Source organism: Suricata suricatta, chromosome 6 (assembly GCF_006229205.1).
Source record: "Suricata suricatta isolate VVHF042 chromosome 6, meerkat_22Aug2017_6uvM2_HiC, whole genome shotgun sequence".
NCBI lineage: Eukaryota > Metazoa > Chordata > Mammalia > Carnivora > Herpestidae > Suricata > Suricata suricatta.
Window position 1 is genome coordinate 32,467,492 of NC_043705.1, and position 23,069 is coordinate 32,490,560.

The 23,069-nt window shown below is 44.6% G+C and overlaps 1 protein-coding gene, 1 long non-coding RNA gene and 1 other non-coding gene across 8 annotated transcripts in view; 1 reads left to right on the forward strand and 2 right to left on the reverse strand.

Moving 5' to 3' along the window:
* Positions 1 to 481, forward strand: part of LOC115294334 — a 59,100-nt gene extending 58,619 nt beyond the window's left edge. The window contains exon 4 of the long non-coding RNA XR_003909819.1: positions 355 to 481. This is a non-coding gene — a long non-coding RNA (uncharacterized LOC115294334). The remainder of the gene's footprint in view (positions 1 to 354) is intronic.
* Positions 1 to 23,069, reverse strand: part of FGF1 (fibroblast growth factor 1) — a 102,080-nt gene that overhangs the window by 22,221 nt on the left and 56,790 nt on the right. The window contains exon 1 of one of the 6 annotated variants that reach the window (XM_029942147.1): positions 12,283 to 12,374. The exons of the other annotated variants lie outside the window; for them this stretch is intronic. The gene's annotated coding sequence lies outside the window, so the exon portion shown is untranslated. Of the gene's footprint in view, positions 1 to 12,282; positions 12,375 to 23,069 lie in introns of those variants that run through there. 6 annotated transcript variants of the gene reach the window in all.
* LOC115295100 lies at positions 10,830 to 10,953 on the reverse strand. The gene has a single exon (XR_003910323.1). It is a non-coding gene; the product is annotated as a small nucleolar RNA SNORA36 family (small nucleolar RNA).

Genomic DNA, 23,069 nt, shown 5'->3' on the forward strand with positions numbered 1-23,069 from the left:
GATAAGCCTCTAAGATTGTATACACCCACTATGGAGAGGTTTATAGTATCAGTGGCACAAATCTAAGTTTTAAAAAGCCAAACTAATAGGGGCGCCTGGGTGGCTCAGTCTGTTGAGTGTCTGATTTCAGCTCAGGTCATGATCTGACAGTTTGTGAGTTTGAGCCCCCGTAGGGCTCTGTGCTGACAGCTCAGAGCCTGGAACCTGTTCCAGACTCTCTGTCTCCCTCTCTCTCTGCCCTTCCTCTGCTCGTGCTCTGTCTCTTTCCCTCTCAAAAATAAAATTAAAAAATTTTAAGTTTTTTGTCAAACTAATAAACAGAATTTTAAGACATCTTCTTGCCCCTTCATTTAGGAGAACAAAGCACTGGTGACTCTGAGGATACACAAGGAAGAAGCAAAAAAGTGCTGGGGAACTAGTGCAAGAGCTTCCTTACAAGTGTGAGTAGGTCCTGATTACACACACTGATTATCAGGCGGCCTCGTAATAGCAGTGATCACCATCATTAACATTAACTTGTAATCTGGGCTGTAAGTTAACTCATGTAACCATCGTTATTGCTCTTTGAGACAGACATTCATATTATCCCATTGTTTTCTAACATGATACCAGAGCTTACGGCTGTTCAATGGCCTGTCTGAGTCCTCACAAGGGGTGCGTTGAAACAAAGCCATCACTTGCCCTTAACACCAGGAAAAGGTGAAGTGATTTTACCAATATTGCAGTATCATTGCCAGAAGAGGGATTTTCCCCCATGGTTTGGCACATACATCTGCCCCCATGAGCGCATTATTGGTTATGTTACTCATTTGTGACCCAGAGGTTGGCTTTCACCACCAACACCGTCCACTTTGGTCTCTGTCAATCTTGAAGTGGGACTCCAGGCATCTTGTCACTTCCCAGGAGACCCTGCATCACTTGGTGTTAGGGAGCACCGTGAACTTCACGGAAGGCCTGCCAGCCTCCCACATCCCCTGCAGTAACCATTCGTCCATCCACCCATTCATCCATCCGTCCGTCTGTCCATCCATCCATCCATCCCCAGAGCAACCTCATAGAAGAAAGCAATTCCATTATAAATTGAGGCAACAGTTTGAATAATTTGTCCTGGTGACTTCAGAATTACAGTTTGTGCTGGAAGCATCTAATTGTCTCTTTTGCTCGAGGCATTTTAATGTCTGTAGTATGTGTCTTCCAGTCTGTAGTCACGTGAGCCACTCACTGTCCCCACTTCCAGCCATGGTTTGCAGTCCCTCTGAGTACCCCCAAAGGGAATTTTACATACAGTGTATAAACTATGTTTAAAGTAAGGCCATCTCAAATATCTCCTTCACATGTGGCGAAACTCTGTCCAGATCTTTTCACGTAATACAGTGACAGACTGAAAATGTTATCTACATCTGCAAATTTTATCTTGCTTGACACATTGTGTTTCCTTCCCAAATCCACACTCTCTCTTCCAACCACTTCTTATTCATCCACAAGCTTCTACGTGTCTGGGCCTACCTCTCTCTCTCTCTCTCTCTCTCTCTCTCTCATGTCTCTCTGTCTGTCTTTCTGCTCAGCCCTTCTTCACCCAGCTTCTCAACCTCCCTCTCATCCCATTCGCTTCTGGATCCCCTTCTGACATAAAGCACTTAAGCTCTTTCCACCTTTGACATCTTGACCCGTCACCTCTCCGTTGACATGTAACAGTGATCAGTTCCCCATTCCTTCAAGCACCGCTAAGAGAGAAAAACTATTTTTTGTTCCTTTGCTTTCCCAAGCACTCACTAAGTTGTATACTTAATTTGGTACAGGAGAAAATAATTGTATACTGGTGGATATATATTCACCATTTAACTATACAAATAGCCATTCATGTTGTCCATCTTTGGTGGATGGGCTTTTGTTTCTTATTGTTCTGGGTTTCCTCAAGTGGAGGTCCACATGCGCCCCTGACTGTGCATCAAGTGCATGTGAAGGATGGTCTCTTTTCTAGATCCAGCACCGGCAGGGAGGTTCCATTAAGTTGTTGTCTACGTATTGGGTGTGGATTTGGCTGTATCTGTTTGCATTCATGTTCCCATCCCTTTGGGATGACGGAGAACAGGTACAGCAGAAGGCTTCTGAAGGTAGAGGTAGCATCCCTGGCCAAGGGTTGGCCCCGTGCTCACGTGCTCATGTATGTATAAGCCACACAGCCTGGACTTCACTGCTGCGGAGCTCTCCCCAGATTAGCCACCTCGGCCAGAGACCAGCAGGCCCTCGGGTGTCCCTTCCTCCCCATCCCAATGCCATCTGTGGTTATAAAGCCACAATTCTGCTCTTTGCCTGCCCCCCCCCCGCCCCCGGAAGACGGAAGTAATGGGAGTGGCTGTACTAACCTCAGATTGCTCCCATGACCCTGTGGTTCACATCCATATCTGGAAACCTCAGAGGGGGCATGTTAACTCCTAAAAATAAGCCTCTAGTCAACCTGAAGCTGACAGTCTGGGGCAGTGGGATCTATGAATCAGGTGAAATGTACAAAAGATAAAAATCTATTTTTGTTGCTGAAAAACCCCAGAGGCAAAGAAAGCCTTTATTTTTTGGGCTCTATTTACAATTTACCTACCTTTGAAGCAGTAGTTAGTCCTGATTTCCTTGCCTATTCAGGATTCATTAGAAGATAGGGATAAAAGAAGTCTATGACCTGATAAAACCATTAAGGAACAGACTTTGTGGGCCTTTGGGGATTTTCACAAATTGCTCTAATAAATGAATCCATTAAGTACATGAAATCAGGCATTAAGCATAATGGAAATTTATAAATTCTGCTTCTTGTTACTCTTCTCTTTACCTTGGCTGTCAGGGATGGGGGTTATCTGTGTATATTTGTTGGGGACGTGAAAAAAATCAAGTCGAGTGGACTCCCTGTCACCGCTGTGTGCTAAACCCAGCCCTTTGAGATTTGGGGCACTGGTGAGATTTAGGGGAAAGGCAGAAGATTCTCTTGACTTATCAGCAACACCCAAGTAAGGACAACACGAAGCTTATTAGAATATGATAAGGCTGGCTATATTTTGTCAGCTGCAGCCACTGGAAGAGGACCTGAACTCTGACACATGCACAGGATGATAGACATCCACGCATGCTGACAACAGCCACGTCTCGGTCTGGGATGGTGAGCAGCTCTGTTCAGACCCAGCTATGCTCGCATCGACTCCAGGAACCTAGGCGACTCATTCACTCCTTCTGAGATGTTCCCTCTAATAATGCCTATCCTTTCTACCTCACAGAGTTGTCTGAAGGGTTAGTAATCCTTCACAGTTGTCCTAACAGCACTGGGAAAGTAGAAAAATGTGATCTGATCTATAGGAGATATGAGTAACTGGCTATGTTGAACTAGTTGAAGCTTGGTGTGGTCTGGGTCACCTGCCACTGGATGCTTATTTTAAAATAAATTTCCAGTTGGTATGAAAATGTAATTTTTTCATTCCCTCTCGTATTTAGAAGAAATTAGCTAAGCTCTTTCTCCCATCATTTAAGCCACAAACATAGCAGAGAGGATGAAGGAGGTAAAGGTAAGCTATGGTTATGTAGGAGAGAATCCAAGTTACCATTTCAGACTCAGTTCTCAGCTCATCAAGAGTTGTTGAAGTGACCTCTACCAAGTCCACTGTTTAGGAGACATGCATGTTCAGTTTGGCCCTGGAAACTAAACTAACAGGGAAAATTTAGGGTTCTAAAGATCAAGGAAAGGCACATATTGATGTGTGTGTGTGTGTGTGTGTTTTTAATTTGTAACCCCGGTCACTGTTCAAGTAATGCAGAATACCCATGAAAAAGAATATTCTACAAACATTCTACCAAATGTATAATGCTCCCAAAGGTAGATATGTAGGCGTCTGTCAAGATGATGATTGGGTAAGTGTCCTCTGACCAAGCATATGTAAAATAGGTGTCACCTTTGGTTCTAAATAGGCTCTAAGTTCTTGCTCCCTGTTTCCATCAATGGCATTACCCAGAAGCATTAACCCTTAGTTAATATTAATTAACCCTTACATTTTATTGAGTCAGATATGCATGTTAAATATTAAGAGTAACTATGAAAAAGGAGCACCTGGGTGGCTCTGTCGGTTAAACATCTGACTCTTGATATTAGCTTAGGTCATGATCTCACAGTTCATGAGTTTGAGTCCCACTGTAGGCTCTGTGCTGACAGCATGGAATCTGCTTGGGATTCTCTTTCTTCCTCTCTCTTTAGCCCTCTCCCACTTATGCTCTCCCTCCCTTCTCTCTCTCTCAACATAAATAAATAAACTTAAAAAATATAGGAACATCTCAATGGGTCAATTGGTTAGGCTTCTGACTTCAACTCAGGTCATGATATCACAGTTTGTGAGTTCAAGCCCAGCATCAGATTGTATATCTGCTTCAGATTCTATATCTTCCTCTCTCTCTGCCTCTCCCCTGCTTTCACACTTTCTCTCTCTCAGAAATAATTAACAACCATTAAATTTTTTTTAATTAAAAAAATAAAAATAGAAAAAAGAGTGATCACTAAAAGAAAAGAAATCAAATGCAGTGATTCTAACTGGTAAGAATAAGGGAAATGAGGTAAAAAGAAAATCTGTACTTATCCCAAAGAATCTAGAAAAGGAATAGAAAATCAAAAGTAGTACTCAAAATTAGGTAGCAGATGTAAATCCAAATATATTTATATTCACAATGTAAGTGGCCTAAATTTACTAGCTACTGTATTTTTTTAAGTTTATTTATTTTCAGAGACAGAGAGAGAGAGAGCGCGAGCGAGTGAGCAAGCATGAGTTGGGGAGGAACAGAGAGAGAGAGAGAGAGGGAAAGAAAGTATCCCAAGCAGGCTCTGAGCTGTCAGTGCAGAGTCCAATGTGGGGCTTGATCTCACAAACTGCGAGATCATGATCTGAACCAAAATCAAGAGTCAGACCCTTAACCAACTGAGGCACCCAGGCCCCTTGCTAATGGATTTTTAAAAATTCCACCTACACCTGGATTATAAGAGACGTGTTTAAAAGGACACAGAAAGGTTAAAAGCAAAAGGATGAAAAATAGATACCAGACCAATCTTAACAAAAATTAAAAGTTGGTATGGCTGTATTAATATCATAGAAAGTAGGTCTAAGGCAAAAAGAGTGATCAAGGGTAAAAGGGATCACTGCATAATGACAAGTAGAATAATTCAACAGAAAGATATAAAAACTTTAAACTTGTGTATAGTTAATTACGTAGGCTCACAGTCTCAAAATATATGAAACAAAAATTAACAAAAATATTAAGAGAAGTTGGCAAATCCACCTTGATGGTGGGAGATTTTAACAACTTTCTGTCATAAATGATAAACAGACAAAAATATTAATAAAGGAATAGATTGAAATGCATAATTTACAAGTGTAATTGAATGAACCTATCAGGGAACCCTGTGTCCAACAGTTGGTGAACATTCTTCTTCTCAAGGATGCATGGAACGTTTTCGCAACTGATCGTGTATCAGGTCATAAAGCAAGACTCAGCACAGCAGAAGAATCCATTTTGTTCAGACTGCTCTATGGGGAGAGTAGAAATCACTCCCACACATCCCGTTAGTGACAAAGCCCTCACACTTGAACCTTTTCAATGTGTCCTAAAGTCATCCTCTCTTCTCCATCCTCACGGTGGCTGCTCACCGCAGATGCAGCACCTTGTTTCCCCTGGGGCTGCTAAGGTAGGCACAGGGTTCTCTCCTCTCCAACTCTGCATTCTTCCAACCCACTTTCAATTCGGCTGCTAGTATCCTTTCCAATCATCATTCTTCTGCTGAAGATCTGTGACTGTGTCATTGGGTTCTCTGCTGCCATCAGGATAAAACCCCGAGTCCACCATGACCTGTGAGGCGTTCATCATCAGGTCCCTGCCTAACTCTGTTGCCTTTTCTCTTCTTGGCCTGTTCTTATAGCCCTTCTCCCTCACTTCCCACTCACTGAGCAGCATTCTCTCTCCCTCCTTCCCTTATTCCCTCCACCTTGCACCATGGTCTCGCTAGGTCATAGTCACCCTTCAAAAATTCATCTCTGATATCCTTCTTCCAGAAAGCCGATTTGGATGCATTCCCCAGCCCTAACCTCCCTATTCTTCATACACACACACACACACACACACACACACACACACACACACACACAGAGTTTAGATTTTAGTTAATTCCCTGATGCTCCTATAGCAGCCTATCCTTTACCCTGTGGAAGCACTGGGTGTAATTCCCATGTATGTTTCCCACCTAAATCATCCCTTGGTTTCCCATTGCTCTTAGGATAAGGACTAAGGCCTTATCCTTATCTCTTTGTAACGTATATAATGTTGAATCACTGTATTGTATACTTGAAACTAACATAATGTATGTCAATTACACTTCAGTTACAAAACATACATTAATTAAAGTTACCATTTACTTTAAAAAGGAAATTCTACCTACAGGGCTCTGAGGACTAGCACTGGCTTCCTCCCTTGCCTCCTTTCCTACCATGTTCTCTGCCCAAACTGGCCTTCCTTTTCCCTGAAACCACTGTGCCCCATTTTACCCTAGGATCTTTGCCTACACTGCTACCTCTCTCTAGAGCGCTCTTTCTTTCCCTCTACCCTACTCGCCTAGTTTAACTCCTATGTTTTGTTCAAGCCTTAGTTCAACTGCCAATTCCTCAAGGAAGATTTTCCTGACTTGCCTTAACTGGGTCAGGTTCCTCCAGTCCTCAAAGGACCATTTAACATTCCTCAGAGCTCTTACTTCATTTTTTAATTACACATTCATTCTTGTGATTATTTAATTAATGTCTCCCTTTATGACTGGACTGTCAGCCCCATAATAGTACAGACCAATCTGTCTTGCTCACCATGGTCTCTCAGTGCCTGGCAGAGCGCCTGGCATCTAATGGGCCCTTGATAAATATTTGTTGAATGAGGTAATGAATAGAGTGTAACTAAGGTTACCTACCTGTCTCCTTCATCAGTCTCTGAAGCTCTGGAACAAAAACTATGCTGTATTTTTTCTAGGCCTTACACTTAGCAAAAGCCTGCACATAATAATTGTCCTCTGCATGTTTGTTGATTGAATACCAGGCCAGTTCCTTCTTGGGAGCCTCCAGTGGAAAGATGTTATCAGGGGACCTAATTAGTAGGGGAGGTCTTTGAGATAGTTACAGAGAGGCTAAACCAAGAGCCTAAATATATTTTAAGTGGATTCAAACTAGGCTGGAATATCCTCCCCTTGGTTAAAACAGACCGAGGGACCCAGGGAGCTAGGGTGGCCCAGTCGGTTAAGTGTCTGAATCCTGGGTTTGGCTCAGGTCATGATCTCACAGTTGTGAAATCTCACCTAGCAGAGCAGCTGAGCCTGCTTCGGATTCTCCCTCTCCTGTCTCTCTGCCCCTCCCCCACATACTCTCTCTCTCTCAAATAAATATTCTTTTTAATTTAAAAAAAGCCTTTTTTCCATCTTGTAGAAAGATACTACCTTCTTCAAGGGCAATATTATGGCATTTAAGGATCTCAAGGACAGATCAGATCGTTTAGTCTCAAGACTGAGCTCTCTATCTAATCATGGAAAAGTTTATAGAGCCTAAAAAGAATTCTAGCTTTTATTATTTCTGCCTGGGAGTGCTAGGTTGGCAGGAGCCCACTTCACACTCTTTGGTGAAGGAAAATTTGCCTGAAGAAAGAGAGACGGGTGTTCTTCTGTCTTTTCCCCTCCCGCACCCGCAGTGATGTGTGCCAGGTCGGGGGCAGGAGCACAGCTGTGGGGGACCGGCCGGACTGGCACGCTCGTGTGCTTCTCCCGGGCCAGCTCCGTTCCATGAGCTGCAGTCTCATCTTCCAGAGCTGGCGGCACAGTGTGGACATGGCCTTGGGGTAGGCTTGGTAGGAGGTGCAGGAGATGGTTCCTACAGATTTGTGGAAGCCGGTTTTTTAATATTGAGGAATTTTGCAGGCTGATTATTAATGTTTATTTTTGAGAGTGAAGGAGACAGAATGTAAATGGGGAAGAGGCAGAGAGAGGAGACACAGAGTCTGAAGCAGGCTCTGGGCTCCGAGCTTTCAGCCCAGAGCCCCACTCAGGGCTTGATCTCACTGATTCGCGAGATCATGACCTGAGCTAAGTCAGACACTTAACCGACTGAGCCACCTAGGGGCCCCTGCAAGCTGGTGATCAGACCATTAGTGGCTTGAAATCAACCCTTGGTGAGAGTATGTACAGTGCATAAATTGGCAAATGTTATAAATCAAGGCCTTTTTTCTCTTTTTTCCTTTTTCTTTTCTTCTTGCTTTCCCACCAACTTATCTTCCCCCCTTCCTCTGTTTCTTCCTTCCTTCCTCCTCCCTCCCTCCCTTCCTTCCTGCCTTCCTTCCTTTTCTCTGATAGCTGGTTATTGGCAAACTGCTAGACTCAGGTTTCAGTCCTGGGTGGACACTCACTAGCAAACTCATTCAATTTCACAGAGCCTCAGTTTCCTCATCTGCAGTATGGGACCCCATAACAGTAGCTCCCGCACAGTTGTTAAAAGTGTTAAATGATTGGGGTGCCTGGGTGGCACAGTTGGTTGAGTATCAGAATTCAGCTCAGATTACAATCTCATCATTCATGAGTTCGAGCCCCGTGTCAGGCTCTGTGCTGACAGCTCACAGCCTGGAGTCTGCTTTGGATTCTGTGTCTCCCTCTTTCCCTGCTCCTCCCCCACTCCCACTCTGTCTCTCTCTTTTTCTCTCTCTCAAAAATAAATAAACATTAAAAAAAAAAAAGAAGTGTTAAATGATCAGGCATATAAAGCCAAGTCCAGCACTTGAATACTTGTAAACATTCATAGATGTTTGATTATCATTCTCTGTGTCTCTTGTTGTCTTTTGCAGATCACCCTATGCTATTGATTTAGGATTGAACAAACTTGATTTTTGACATTTAGTACTATTTTGGCAATATTTTAAAAATACCATTTTCCAAGTGATAGATTAAAACATGCCGTCACCACTGATGAACGGCGGTGCCCTCTTCTCATTTACTCAGCTGCTGAGTGTGACGTACTAGTGACCCTCCTTCCGTGTTTCATGGCTCTGTGTGTTACCGTCCAGGATGGCAGAGAACCTACCAACTCAGTAGTCTCTCTCTCTCCTGTTCATTAATTTAGAATCGTTCTAATCCTAAAGAAGCCCCACGTCACTGAGAATAAACTGTCCCCTGGGTCCAGAATTAAATATTCTTTGAGGGAGATGGAGATGTCATACTCGAGATGCCATCCACTTCGACTCAGCACCTGCCACAGGCAGACTGTTGGGGAAATTTCAAAAGGAAAATAAGGAGAAAGAAAAGGAAATGAAAAGAAAGATCTCAAATCCCTAATCTACATTCTGAATGTCTACATTTCTGCTCAGAAAACTAGACATTCTTCTGTAACTCCCATTGTGGTAAAACCTGACCCAGATGGTCCAAAAACTACTTAGGATCTTTATTTATCACTTAGGTGTTAATAGGTGTGTGATCTGGTGCAGAATCACCAGTGTGTTTGATTAGAGGGGACAGCTCCGGACCCCAACGGAGTTGTTCCTTAATATACAATACGTGCAACGATGGCCTTTCTAAAATCCCCAGATTCGGGTCCAGAAATGTGTCTATCTTTTCAGATAAGGGATTCCAGGCCTGCAGCAGAAATCACAGTGCCTGTCTTTAAGGCAGTTAGAATCTGGCCATACCAGGTCAGTCAAGCCAAGCTTCCAATAAGGGCACAGATGCTTGGACCACGCATTGGTGGCAGGAAGTGCGGCCTGTAAACCCAGTCCATCTGTAACCCCCAACAGCTCAATCCCAGTCTTAGCCCCCACGCTCCTTTATGAGGGAGTAGAAAATACAAGCAGATACGCCCACATTTCTAGGGATCTCCACTATCCATTATTTGCTCCCTGGGTTCTGGCTCTTTAATTCTCTGCAGTGTGGCTTATCTACCCCCGAAACGCTGACCCACCCTCCAACCCCCATAGAGCATCATTCCGTTGGAGGTCAGGAATTATTTTAATGCTTAGAGGAAACACGCTCCAAGAGGAACCAGGGAGCACTCCCTAGCATACCAGCATGTCCCGAAGGGGCCGTTCCGCCTGATCTTTCACGGTACACCCTGGTCTGGAGCGTCCCGCAGGCTCTCGGCCATCCTGGAGACGTGCACGCATCTTACGCAGAAGTATTCCTCCTACAGACTGATGCTCTGAAAGCCTGGGCTCCAAGCCAAATGCAAAGTGATTCTGCAGGAGCTCTGGCAGCCCTTGTCCCTTCCTCTAGCCTTCCCCTACTCATGTGCCTCCCCAAATCTTTTGAAAATGTTGTGCAAGGTACAATCTCCAGGACCAGCCCACAAGGACATTCCTTTCTCAAAGCCAGCAGACCTTCCAACTCACAGGAAGATCGTTTTTTCTGCTAGGTCTTTTTTCTTCCCTCCTGACCTGCAAACTTTGGCTTCTCCAAGCTTGGTCTTTTGAAGTGGGTGTTCGTTTTCTCTTTGGAAATGTTGAGGGCTTGCTCTAACATATATTTCCTAACAGCCTGTTCTGGACATACCCATAAATAATCAAATAAGCCCCTAAATAATAAAATGGTGACTTTTTCTGGAACATTTACTATGTACCAGATCCTGTCCCATTATTTTAATTAATCCTCAGAGAAGTTCTGTGAGATAGGCATGGCTCCTTCCTTCCTTCCTTCCTTTCTTCCTTCCTTCCTTCCTCCCTCCCTCCCTCTCTCTCTCTCTCTCTCTCTCTCTCTCTCTCTCTCTCTCTCTCTCTCTCTCTTTCCCTGCCCTTCTCTTTTTCTTTCTTTCTCTTGTAGGCTGGGAGATCAATGAATAGAGTGAGATCTTCTATGGAATCATCTACCCTAGCCTGGTCATGTCCCAAAGTCTAATGAACTGAACAGGGAAGCTTGCCCTGAACTGAACTCAAGGTGTTGCTTTTATTATCCCCAGTTTGCAGCTGAGGACACCAAGGCTTGGAGAGTTTACACAGTTTGTCTAAGGTCACACAGATAAATCAGTGTTAGAGCTCCAGTCTGAAGGTAGGGTTTTCTGACTGCAGCGTCCATGATTTTAACTGCCAAAGAAATATGGAAAACAGAAAACAATGCCTTTGGTGGAGGGATCCTTAGCTTCTCTATTCTCTTTATTCCCCAGTCCCCTAGGCCGCATAATTCAGGTAGCCCCATCCACAGATGTTTGTGTCTCTTGAATGGAGTCTTTGCAAATTCCTCCCCTGACACAGAACTGTCCCCTTTCAAAGCACTATAATGGCCTCACCAGCCCTTTCCTGATTGGCCCAGTGGCAGTCAAGTTGCTCTTGACTTTTGTCACAGTAGAATCATTTGCCGTTGCTTTTCAAGGGCCGGGCTGAGCCCAGAGCCCACTCTGGGAACCCAGTGGATAGTCCTACTTCAGACTGGGCTGGATAGGCTACGAAGAAGGGAAGTTCTCATAGACCTGAGCTTTGGTTTCTGCTGTGTCCTTAACTATGTGCATGACTGGACAAGTCATTTAACCTCTCTCATCCTCAGCTGCCTCTCTGTAAAACGAAGCTGTTAAGAAGACTGATCTCATCATGATAGAGAAAGGCAGGCCTGACAAGGGTCACATACAGTGAGTGCCTAGGAAATAGTAGGTATTGTTATGGTTGTTAATAAGAGCCTATGTTAAAAAGAAATTTTTTAATGTTTATTTATTTTTGAGAGACAGACAGAATGTGAGCAGGGAAGGGGCAGAGAGAGAGGGAGGCACAGAATCTGAAGCAGGTTCCAGGCTCTGAGCTGTCAGCACAGAGCCCGACGTGGGGCTTCAACCCACAAACCGTGAGATCATGACCTGAGCCGAAGTCGGACGCTTAACCCACTGAGCCACCCAGGCATTTCAATTGGAGCCTATGTTTTAGTGCCTGGATTATTTACATTTTTATGGCCCTTGGAGTTTCACAAAGCATTTTACCTGGGTAAGCCAGCATCTCTAGGTGCTTGTGCTATGGATAATACAAGAGGTCCTTTATAATCATTTTGTTTTTTATTCCTCCTAGTACATGGGATAGGTGAACACTTTGTCTTTTTCTCTAGCCAAAAGAAGTGTGACAACAGAGAGGCTGAACAGCTTATCAAAGCAAATCTGTGGCTTAGCCCCAAGCAAAACCCTGAGTCCCAAGACATTACTTTATTATGTCACGCCTCTGTTGGGCAGCCTCATTTCCAAGGGCCCCATGCTCATTCAAAACATTGAAAAGTAAAAAGACAAAACTCACATTTCTGCCAGACAGATGATATCGAGGCGTTTCTGGAAGAATGGTTAGCAATCACGGCATGAGGTTTTGTGTCGAAGGTGCTTGGATACGAAGGAATGTAAAACCCCATGGAGCTCATTTCCCATGTCACAGTCTATTCTGGATCTTGAAAGCAGGCCTTGGAGGCCCCAGCTGTGCCCCAAGAGAGCTGCATTCCTGTAGAGCCTTCCAGCACCATGCCGGAGGCAGGGGGTGGGGAGCAGGTCCAGGATTTGCAAAGGGACCCAGTGGGTGTCTCCACCAAAGGGCAGGAAGACAATAATAAGCCGCCCCAGCGCCAGTCTTCCAGGGCTTACTTTGTGCAGAGCCTACATTTGGACAGTATAAACCTTGTTTTCTTTTGCATTATTTCTTTTTAAGGACTTTGGTTATTTTTAGAGGTTCCTTCCACTTGCCAGCTCTCTTTGATCCCACACAAAAAGTCCAAAAGGGACCATTCTCCCATCTCCCCAGCTTCCCCTGTTGCAGCATGCCCGATGCGCTCATGACCCTGTGACTATGTCGTTGGTATTCCACACACAGGCCTCCACACACCCCAGCTGTTGGCAGGAAGCAGGTGGGTTTTATGGGAGGGAGATGCAGCAAGAAAATATCACCGAAGGGTCTGGGCAAGGACTGGTGTTTGATAAAGGACGAAAGAGCTTGGAAGCGTGTTGAAATCTTGTATCCAAGAAGGCAAACTCAGAGATAATTCTGCCCCTGGTATGTAGCATCTCCAGGAAGGTGCACATGTGCGTCTCAAACATAGGTAGGTACGGGTAGGCTTGGCAGTGCGTTCATCTGTCAAACATGGCCTCTCCTGGGAGTTGGCTTTCATTTTGGCAGGCAGTTCAAAGCATGGTTTGCTTTCACCCCTGCAACTCCTCATGGTTTCTCTTCTTGTTTATTTCTTTTTCCTAAATAACCTTTCCAAGCCATTTATACCCCGCACCATCCACTGCTCCCCTCTCATGCTTTCAAGATCAAAGTTCTACTTTGTTGGGTGGGGTTGTTTGAAAAATGAAGAATTTCTACATTATTGGCCTTTGAGAGTAGATTAGGCAACAGGAGGTAAGGAGAAATGTCAGATGGACTTCTCCTTACTTCTCTAGGCTGCCATCTTTTTGTACATAATTTCTGCCTTGCAAAAGTCTTGCATTCCTTAGTTCCTCTTTAGTGTTGTCAGGTTCAAGGGGCTCCTCTGGAATTCCATAAATCTAGACATTAAATGGGGGTGGAGCAGACAGAAGGCAGAACATTTTCCTATGTTTCCCAATATTGTGCTTTTTAAAAAATGTTTATTTTTGACAGGAGGGCAAGGGTAGAGAGAGAGGGACAGAGGGGCTGAAGCAGGCTCTGAGCTGACAGCAGCAAGCCCAATGAGGGGCTTGAACTCACAAACCATGAGGTCACGACCTGAGCTGAAGTCAGATGCTTAACCAACTGAGACGCCCAAGTGGCCCACACCTGCCAGTATTGTATTCTTGACCCCTCAGTGTTGGGAATGCCTTTTCCATAGATGTGTTTGTGTAGAAAATAAGTCTGTGGTTTTTCCAAGACTGTCCTCCATAGAAGCAAGTCATTAGATTGTCATGTTTCACACCCTATAGTAGGAGTTTGATTGATTTGATTTGCAAAACCTCTCGACACTGAGTTTTCAGCAACGGAAGTGTCATGTGAGGCAGGATTATGTCAGGCCCCCGTGTCTAGGGTAGCCGCCTGTACTTCCCCGTGTATACCCTGTATAACACGAACATTTATGACTTTATGTATGTGTTTGCTTACTGGTTATTGACTGTCTCATGCCAATCCCCTTCCACACACACACACACACACACACACACACACACACAGTGGACTATGACTTTCACAAGGACCCAAAATAAGGTTTGTTTTGCTCACATATGTTAGCATCTAGATCTGTGCCTTATATGTAGTAATTTTGCTCAATAAATATCTGGGAATGGATGAATTCAAGAAATATTTTCTCAGAAAAGCTGTTCAGTTTAAAAAACCTAACTTATCAAAAATAATCCCTATGGAGAAAGGTGATATTTAAGTGCAGATCTGGTTCAGTGTGGTGATGAGTATTTGTCAGAAAACAGTGTCTGCCCAGGGAGTTGGAATCCCTGTGATCCGTGTAGGACTCGTAAGGAATAGAAGGAGGCCTGTCACTTCCTTTTCTCTCATCCTCCCTTCCATCCCAAGCATCCTTTGTTTCTTCCTGTATTTACTAAATGCTAATCAAGTATGCACCAGTCAAGGAGGGGCAGGGATCATGCCATACCTACCTCATGGGATTGGTGATAAAATGCGATAATTGTAAATACCAGCTTCTGGGAAAGTGATTGACATAGTAAGAGCCTGGCAAATGTTCGCCATTAGCATTATCAGAAATATTTATGGAGCACCTATTATGCACTTTCTGTTCTCAGAGTCTCCAGAATCAGGAAAAAGAATAGCACCTGTACCACCAGGGGGCTGTGATGGTTTATGTCCTCTGTTTTCTTCACATAGTATTTATTTTAAGAGCGGAGGGTTACTTGATGGCCCCCTGGTTTACAGGTTGGGATGGTCATCTCGCCAGAACCACAGTGAGGAAATGGATATAGGGATAACTTGAATGAATGAATGAATAAACTTAAAAAATATTATTTATCTTGGTTTCTAAGTAAATTTTGTGCCCAAAGCAAGTACCTCCTTGCCTTGCCTTAGTCCCAGCCCTGTGTGGTGGTCACCTGTCTATACGCTTTTGTTCCAGTGAAGGGCTGTCAAATTTATGTACTTATTACCTACTGTCAATGCCCAGTCCGCTGCCTTAACTTCTAAAATAGCCTCATCTTTTGTTCTCGGAACCCTCCCCTATCATCTTTATACACAGAGTCAGAAGGATCCTTGAAAACCTGCATCACCCTCTGCTTGCAACCTTCCATAGCTTTTCATGTCCATAAAGTAAAATCTGATTCCTTCCCTTGGCCTGCGAGCAGGCCTGTGTGGCCTGGCCTGGCCTCCCCACTCTCCCTCCCTTTGCCCACTGTGCTCCAGCCGCTCCTCTGGTCCTGTCTGCTCTTGGCTCCTTGCATCCAGTGTGGTCTCCGCTACATGCCTGCCTTCATACAAACTGTTTGCTTTCTGGCACTTTCCCCTGGCTGGCTCCTACCCACTCTTCAGACGGTAGCTGAAGCCACCTCCTCAAGGGTCTTCCCACACCTCCCCATCTAAGTTCTGTTCCCCCGAAGCCTCCATTATTCTCTTTTGCACCTCCTCTTCTTTCCTTCCCAATGCTCTCTACCATTTGTAATTAAGTATATATCCACCCATGTATTGTTGGAGTGTCGGATGCCCTCCCCACCAGTAGACAGAAAGCTTCTGGAAGGCAGAAGCCATGTTTATTCACCATCTTCTCCACTGTCCCTAAACAGCACCTGGCACAGAGCAGCTGCTCGAGTATTTGAAGAATAAAAGGGAATGAGTGAATAAACGAGTCTTCAGTTTTCAAAATCTTGACCTGAGGACTCTGCCGCGCATGAAGGGAAGTTCATGCCCCATTCCGCTCTTTGGTGTCGTGAACTTTGCTCTTCTAGAGCAAGTGTTTTTTCCCTAGATTATTTTTATTGGAAAAAGTGAAGCAAATATAGAGATAATTATTGATTGTCACTCATCAAGTCTCTGCTACCCATCACCGACATCCTCCTGGGAACCTGCTGCAGGATTCCTGGGAACCACAGGAAATAAGTCCACTAACCACTTGAAATGCTTTTATAAAAATAGACCGGACTTGACCTTCTTCCTGTGGAAGGGCCTCTTTCCTCTGGGCAAACATTGCAAAGAAATGTTATCTGCTCTTAGAAACCTCCCGCGTCAGTCATCCTCCCAGCAGGATTTATCTGGACTTGGAATCCTGTTCTGAAATCGGCTCCCTGCCTGGGTCATCACCTGAGCAAATTGCTCGTTTATTGTGTCCGTGCTGTTGTTTTTATATTAAAGTGACAAGATGGAAATCAGGGCCTGGCGGGGCTCTGGGGGTATCCCGGTGCACACTGATGTCCCGGAGGCCTCTCATCCCCACCGAGGTTAACCCCGCTGTCCTTGGACTTCAGTACGCCTGTGCTAGCTTCAGCATGTTGCTCATTTTTCCCGTACTACATTCCTTACTTTTGAATTTTATTTAAATTACTGTCGTGTGGTTTTTCTTAAATTTAATTTCCTTATTTAAAGGAAACTTTATCTCTTGAGTATAATTGCAGAAGCATCCCATACACAGAAGGCAGTCCTCAGGATAAATACAGGCCAAGGACGGGTGTGTTTAACTTCTGCTCATGTGCTGTCTCCTGCCCGCCCACCTCTTCTGCTTACAGAGAGACAAGCAGTTGAAAACCTAATTGCACGAAACCAAAGTTGTCTCCTTGACTGCAATCAAAATGACTGAAGGAAACTTCAAAGGAGGCTCCCTTTCTCTCTGCAGTGTTATTGAAAGATATCTTCATACCTCTCAGAACTTCTGTATCAATAGGGGCACATGCCCCTACTTTGGGAAACAAGGGGTTTATAGGGTATGTTTCTTTACTGTTCTAACAATTCAGCCAATGAGCAGAGGATGTCAGTCCCCTTAGAAGCTCTTAATATAAAAGAGGGAGAGAAAAAAAAGATTATACAGGTAAATATCAATAACATTTTTTAAGATTGTTCCTGATCCTATCAGCTGAAGAGGACTTCTGGGAACATGTCAGTTCAGAAGTATAAATTTTCATAAAGTGGCTCATATATAGGAATAATTCAGGTTTTCTAAAACAAAAAGATTTCTGCTTTGTTGGGTTTATCTACATCGTTTGCCTGATTTCTATTTTGTTGCTATCTTTATTTCTAATTTTTCTGATTTCTGCTTGCTTTCAGTTTACCTTGCCCTTTTATTTATTTATTTTCATGTAGAATCTCAGGTCATTAGTATTAGAGCTTCAAAATAAATTTTTAATATGAGCAGTTAAAGATGAAAATTTTCCTTTAATAATTGTTTTAATTGCCTTTCCCAATGTCCATGTACCATATTTTATATATTGTTCACTTTAAACCACTCTATAATTTCTCCTTGGAATTTTTTGGTGGATTATTTTAAAGTGTGTTGTTTAATTGAAAATATTTGCAGTTTTCCAGGGCACCTGGGTGGCTCAGTTGGTTAAGTGTCTCTAGATTTCCCCTTAGGTCATGATCTCACAGTTCATGAGTTCAAGTCTTGCATCAGGCTCCGGGCACTGACAATGCAGAGCCTGCTTGGGATTTTCTCTCTCTCCCTCTGTCTGCCCCTCTCCTGCTTGCTCTCTCTCTCTCTCTCTCTCCAAATAAATAAATAAATAAATAAATAAATAAATAAATAAAATATTTGCAGTTTATCCTAGATATGTTATGGTTATTGATATCTAAGTTAATTATGTTGTGATCAGAGAATTTATTACATATGATTTCACTTCTATTAAGTTGATTCGGGCATGGTCTGAAGAATCACATGATTTCCTCTTTGTAAAATTTATATACATAGATTGTTGTATAATCTGCTTATTTATAACCAGACTTTACTAAATACATTAGGATTTTTTCCCTTCATTAATAAACATAAATCTCCATCTCCATTTGTAATGGCTACATAGGATTATAGGATTCCATTGTGTGGACATGTAAAACTCTAATCCTGTCTCATTTGTCACTATTATAAACAAAATTGCTGTTACTGCCCTCAGGAGGATTTATGGAAGTGGAATTACTGGGGAAAGCATATGCCTTTTGTTAAGGTTTTTACTCAAAATATTCAGAAAGTTTCTACCTGTTAGGGATTTAAGTTCCATTTTCACTCCTTGACTTACATGCCCTTCCTTTCTGATTTTGAGGTCTGCTCTTCGAAGCAGAGGAGAAATTGACTTGAGAGTTTCAGACCTGCTGACTTTGGTTTCAAAGTCACCTCATAAAATGGGAGCCTTGCTGCCTTTGCCTAAAGTTGCTCTGAGGATGTACATTACCCTTCATAGCATTTCACTGCAGGCGTTTCTGGACATGTGACCCAACTCCAGGCTTCTTTTCCAACATGGGCCTGGGCACTTGGCAGAGTCCAGTGGGCCTGGACTCAGGGGGAACACATGCCCTGAGGCAGCCTTGGAGTTGTCTTCTGACGGACACTTTGGCCCCTTACTCATCTGCTGCACCACCCCTACCTCTCTGCTCCAACAAACCAGTCCTGACCTCTAGCCAAAGCTCACCTCCTCTACAAATCCCCAGGCATCGATGACTCCATTTAATCCAGCAACTCCTGACCTCTGGTAAAATTACCTGGAAGTGCTTTATGTATTGTAAATTTGTAAATTCCCAGTAAATTCTTGTGAGGGGTGACCTCATCTCCCACTTATTGAATGTGAGGTCTGGCACGGAGCACAGTGTATTGATTGCAGTCAGTAAACACTCACTGAAATAAGAACCCGGCCTGTCTCCCAGGCTGTGGTGAGGCTTGGCACAGCCAAATAAAAATGGCAGACAGCTAAGAATTCTTGTTCACATAAGCAAACCAAATGGTGTCTCTCTTTGTATTTAAAATAAGAGACAGCCAAGATACTATCTAAGAGCTCGCTGTGATTCAGACCAATGGATACGATCTCTGACTCATCCCTTTATAGATGTGTGACTACTGGCAAGTTGCTAATGTTCTCTGAATCAGTTTCCTCACGGGCACAGTACCTGCTCCTGCCCTGCTCGTAGGGTTGTTGTCAAGATCAAAGTTGATAGGAGCACATAAAGTGAAATGCGCACAGTATCTAGCATGTGATCAGCTCTCCACAAATGGTATTATTAACGTCTTTAATATTTTTTCTTTCTTTTTAAAAAAATTTTTTTTATTGTTTTATTTATTCTTGATACAGACAGAGACAGAGCATGAGAGGGGAAGGGGCAGAGAGAGAAGGAGACACAGAATTGGAAGCAGGCTCCAGGCTCTGAGCTAGCTGTCAGCACAGAGCCCGATGCGGGACTCGAACCCACAACGTGAGATCTGACCTGAGCCGAAATCAGAAGCTTAACCGACTGAGCCACCCAGGCGCCCCTTAACGTCTTTAATATTTTGGGAATTCATAAAAGATCAAGCCTCCCTCTTGAGTTTGGGTTGTGGAACTTTCTTCTTTCCTCTTCTTTTGTGTGCTCTGGGAGCCGCATCAGGAAGGCTGCCTGGCTTTCTCTAAAGCTCACTCGCTCCACCCTGGGGGGGTAGGAGGAGGGAGATGGTTGCTTCCGTAAGAGAACTTTGGTATCTTTTCAAGACACCTGAAATCCAGATAACAAAGCTTCTGCTGAGTGAATAACCAAAACAGGGTAAGACTCACCAGGGGTCCACAAGTTGATTGCTCATTGTTTCCTAAAGCTGTATATTTTGTACTAATTCTTCTGGTTTTCTCAGGCCATTTGCATTTTTTGGAAGCACCGGGATGGCAAGGGCTGGGTATCTTAAAGGAAACTTACACTGTAACACACAAGACCAGAGACTGCCGTCAGGGAGACATGGGTCCCCATGTGGGTTTGCCCTTATTTGGTGGGTGACTTTGGGCAAGTCACCCCACTTCCCTGTGCTTGGAATTTTCTCACCCATTGAATGGAGATCATCATCATCATCATCATACTTAGTCGCTGCCGTCACCTTTCCATTGGACCCAGCGCAGGTCTTTGCCTGTGCGGTCAGCTCAGCAGCTTAAGTGAATCCCATGGAGAGAATATGTGCCCCCGCCCCCCCCGCCTTCTATGGAATCAGAAATCTTTGTCGTTCTGCAGACCCTAACTGTAGTGTGTGGTGTTACTTTGAACAAGCGTTTTAGTCCCTTTCTCTTGGGGCCCCCAGGAGCACATCTAAGTTTCTTATTTGAGCTGTACCAGGCATAGGGCATTACTCTGCCTTTGCCTCCTGAGCTTGTTCCTGAGGGGGTCCCCCCTGCGTGGGGATCATGGGAGGGCCCCTCTTCTAGGGATTCATATTCAATGGGCCTCAGGTGGGAAAATCTGATGCATGCCAGAGTGAGAACCCTTGATTTGGAAAATCCTTTCTACATCAAGAGAGAAATAAGGGGGTGCCTCAGTGGCTCAGTCCATTAAGCTTCTGACTTTGGCTCAGGTCATGATCTTACAGTTCGTGGGTACGAGCCACACATTATGCTCTCTGCATTGGGAAGGAGCCCACTTCGAATCCTCTGTCTCCTCTCTGCCCTCCCCCAGTCACCACACACACTCTCTCTCTCTCTCTCTCTCTCTCTCTCCTTCTCTCTCTGCCCCTCACCCTCTCATGATCTTTCCCTCTGTCTCCTCCTCCCTCTCTCCCTCTCTCTCTCCCTCTTCCTCTCTCCCTCTCTCAAACATAAATAAACATTAAAAAAATTTTTTTTAGAACAAGAGATAAGGAATTCAGCATAGGGAGAGGTCAGCTTGATTATTTTTCTCGTTTTTAGCAAAGTCACTGAAGTATCTCCAAATCTACTGTCCTTGTTTTCTTTAAAAGCAGTGGCCTGAGGGATACTGCCCATTTTGATACGTTTATTTTTTCCTCTTTCTTTCCATTACTCATATTTCCTTTACTGAATTATTGTTTGTCCTTGCCGGTGGGTGGGGGTGGGGAGACAATAAAACAGAGGGTAAGGCAAAATGCGTGAAGGCTCCAGGTCCCTATAGCCTTGTTCTGCTGTGTCACACTGGGCAGAAGAGCTGCCTGTCTCCACAGCAAGAGGCTCAGGCCACCGGCAGGCACACTAGTGCACCTCGACCTGGTTTGGATCGTTGCAAAGCTCTGAGTTATTGATCATCGTGGCACATGGTGGCAAGGCCTATAGTTCTCCAAACCAAACCAGAAACCAGTTCTGAAGGATAAACTGAGGCTTAATCATAGTTCACAAGCCCATAATATGAAATCAGGCGTCCAGGATGACGAAGGTCATCTGGTTTAGGCTGGTACTGAAGTTCTGTTATGTTACCACTTCTCTCCACCTCTTATTTTAATGAGTAACGTTATTCCCGACACTTCACAGATCGGGGCACTCGTTTACTCACTTGCTGAGCTTCCACTATGTACCAGACACGTGGAATACAGTGGCAAACACGGCAGATGTACTGAGGACCTCCTGGAGCTCACGTGCTAGTGCGGAAGACCCGTGAAAGGGCTTCCCAGGGAACTGAGTGTTGCAGTACTGTCCAGGGTACCATGGGAGTTAGATAACAGGAGCCTGACAGATCGGAAGACTTCCTAGAAGTGGAATTTATATTCCTAGTGAGTAGGAAAAAGAGAGTAGCTGGAAGAGCCTATGCAAAGGTCCTGAGTCCAGAAAGAGCATGTTTCACTTGGGGAGCAAAGAGTCGGTTGTGGATGAGGAGAGGCGGCTGTGGCTGAAGCAGCTGGCGGGGTCAGCCCAGGCAGAGCCCTGGAGACGGTCAAGGACTGTGGAAAACTACTGAACAGTGCTGGGATATGACATGATCAGATTATTATTATTATTTTTTTACTGTCACTTGGCTACTTAGTAGAGAAGTATGGGGGGAGAGGCAGAAGCAGGGAATAGGTGTGGTAGCCCAAGTAAGGGGCCACAGGACCTCACATAGAGTGATAGATGTGGGCATAGCCAACATGTGGTGTCCGTTCCTGACGGCTTCCCAGCCAGGATGTCTTGGCTCTCAAGCACAGTAGCTTTCGCTGAGAGAGCCGGCAGCATTCAGCCAGTGCTGACTGGTGAGATCAACTTGGATTTTAAATTCACACTGCCAAATATACCAGGAAATGTGGTTTCCACAGGAGTTGGTGCTGCTTGGATAATGTGGGGCTTGTTGATCTTCAGTAGCAGATTCAGAAGTGAGGCACCGTGGTACCTTTACAACGTGACAGATAATGCGGGGCAGCCCCCGAGTGCCCTTGCTGCCTGCCCTGCTGGTCTGGGCATTAAGGACTATTGTCCCTGCTCCTCTCCATCCTGCGGTGACTCACCCAAATGACCGGACAGATCGTCTGTCCCTCACTTGCATGTGTATGACCTCAAGAACCGCATTTCCGACTCATGCTCCTCTACTGTATGAAATATATAAGATCTTGTCATCTCTGAGAGTTTTAAGGGCAGGTCAGACAGCCTGGAGGGGAGGGAGTGGGCCTGCCAGCTCTCAAGATGCCTCCTTGGTCTTATGACGCCCTGGGGCTTGGTGACACCAGAGAAGATGGCTGAGGTCATTCTTGGGAATTTCATTCATTTACTCAGCAAATGGTTATTAAGAATCTGCTGCGTTCCTGGCCCCATTCTCAAGTGATGAACAAGGCTGGCAGTGTCCTTACCCCATGGAGCTGAAATTCCAGTAATTTCCCGAGGCACAGCCAGTGACCCACACAGCTTCCATCTCTCTGGGTTTTGGTGTTGAATAAGAAGGCTCACATTCCCTGGCACTGGACCCTCCAGTTGTCTCAAACCAGAGTGAACTTGCGTTTTGCAAACATGCCAAGCTGGCTCTCACCGCCGGGCCTTTCAGCTGCTTTTCCCTTGGCCTGGACCTCTCTCTGCCAACATTGCCTCCCACCCCCAAGATATTCCTACTTCTCCTCCAGACTTCACCTCAAATATTACTCAGATAAGCCTTCCTGTATCACCAGCCCCAGGCCCAGGGGCGTCCCTTAGCCTCCTCTGTTTTTCACTGGTGCTTTGACTGGACTGTTTCTCCCTCTCAACTTTGCTCTCTTAGGGCAGAGCCCTTGTCTCTGGTGCTCAGCTCTATATCTCTACTGC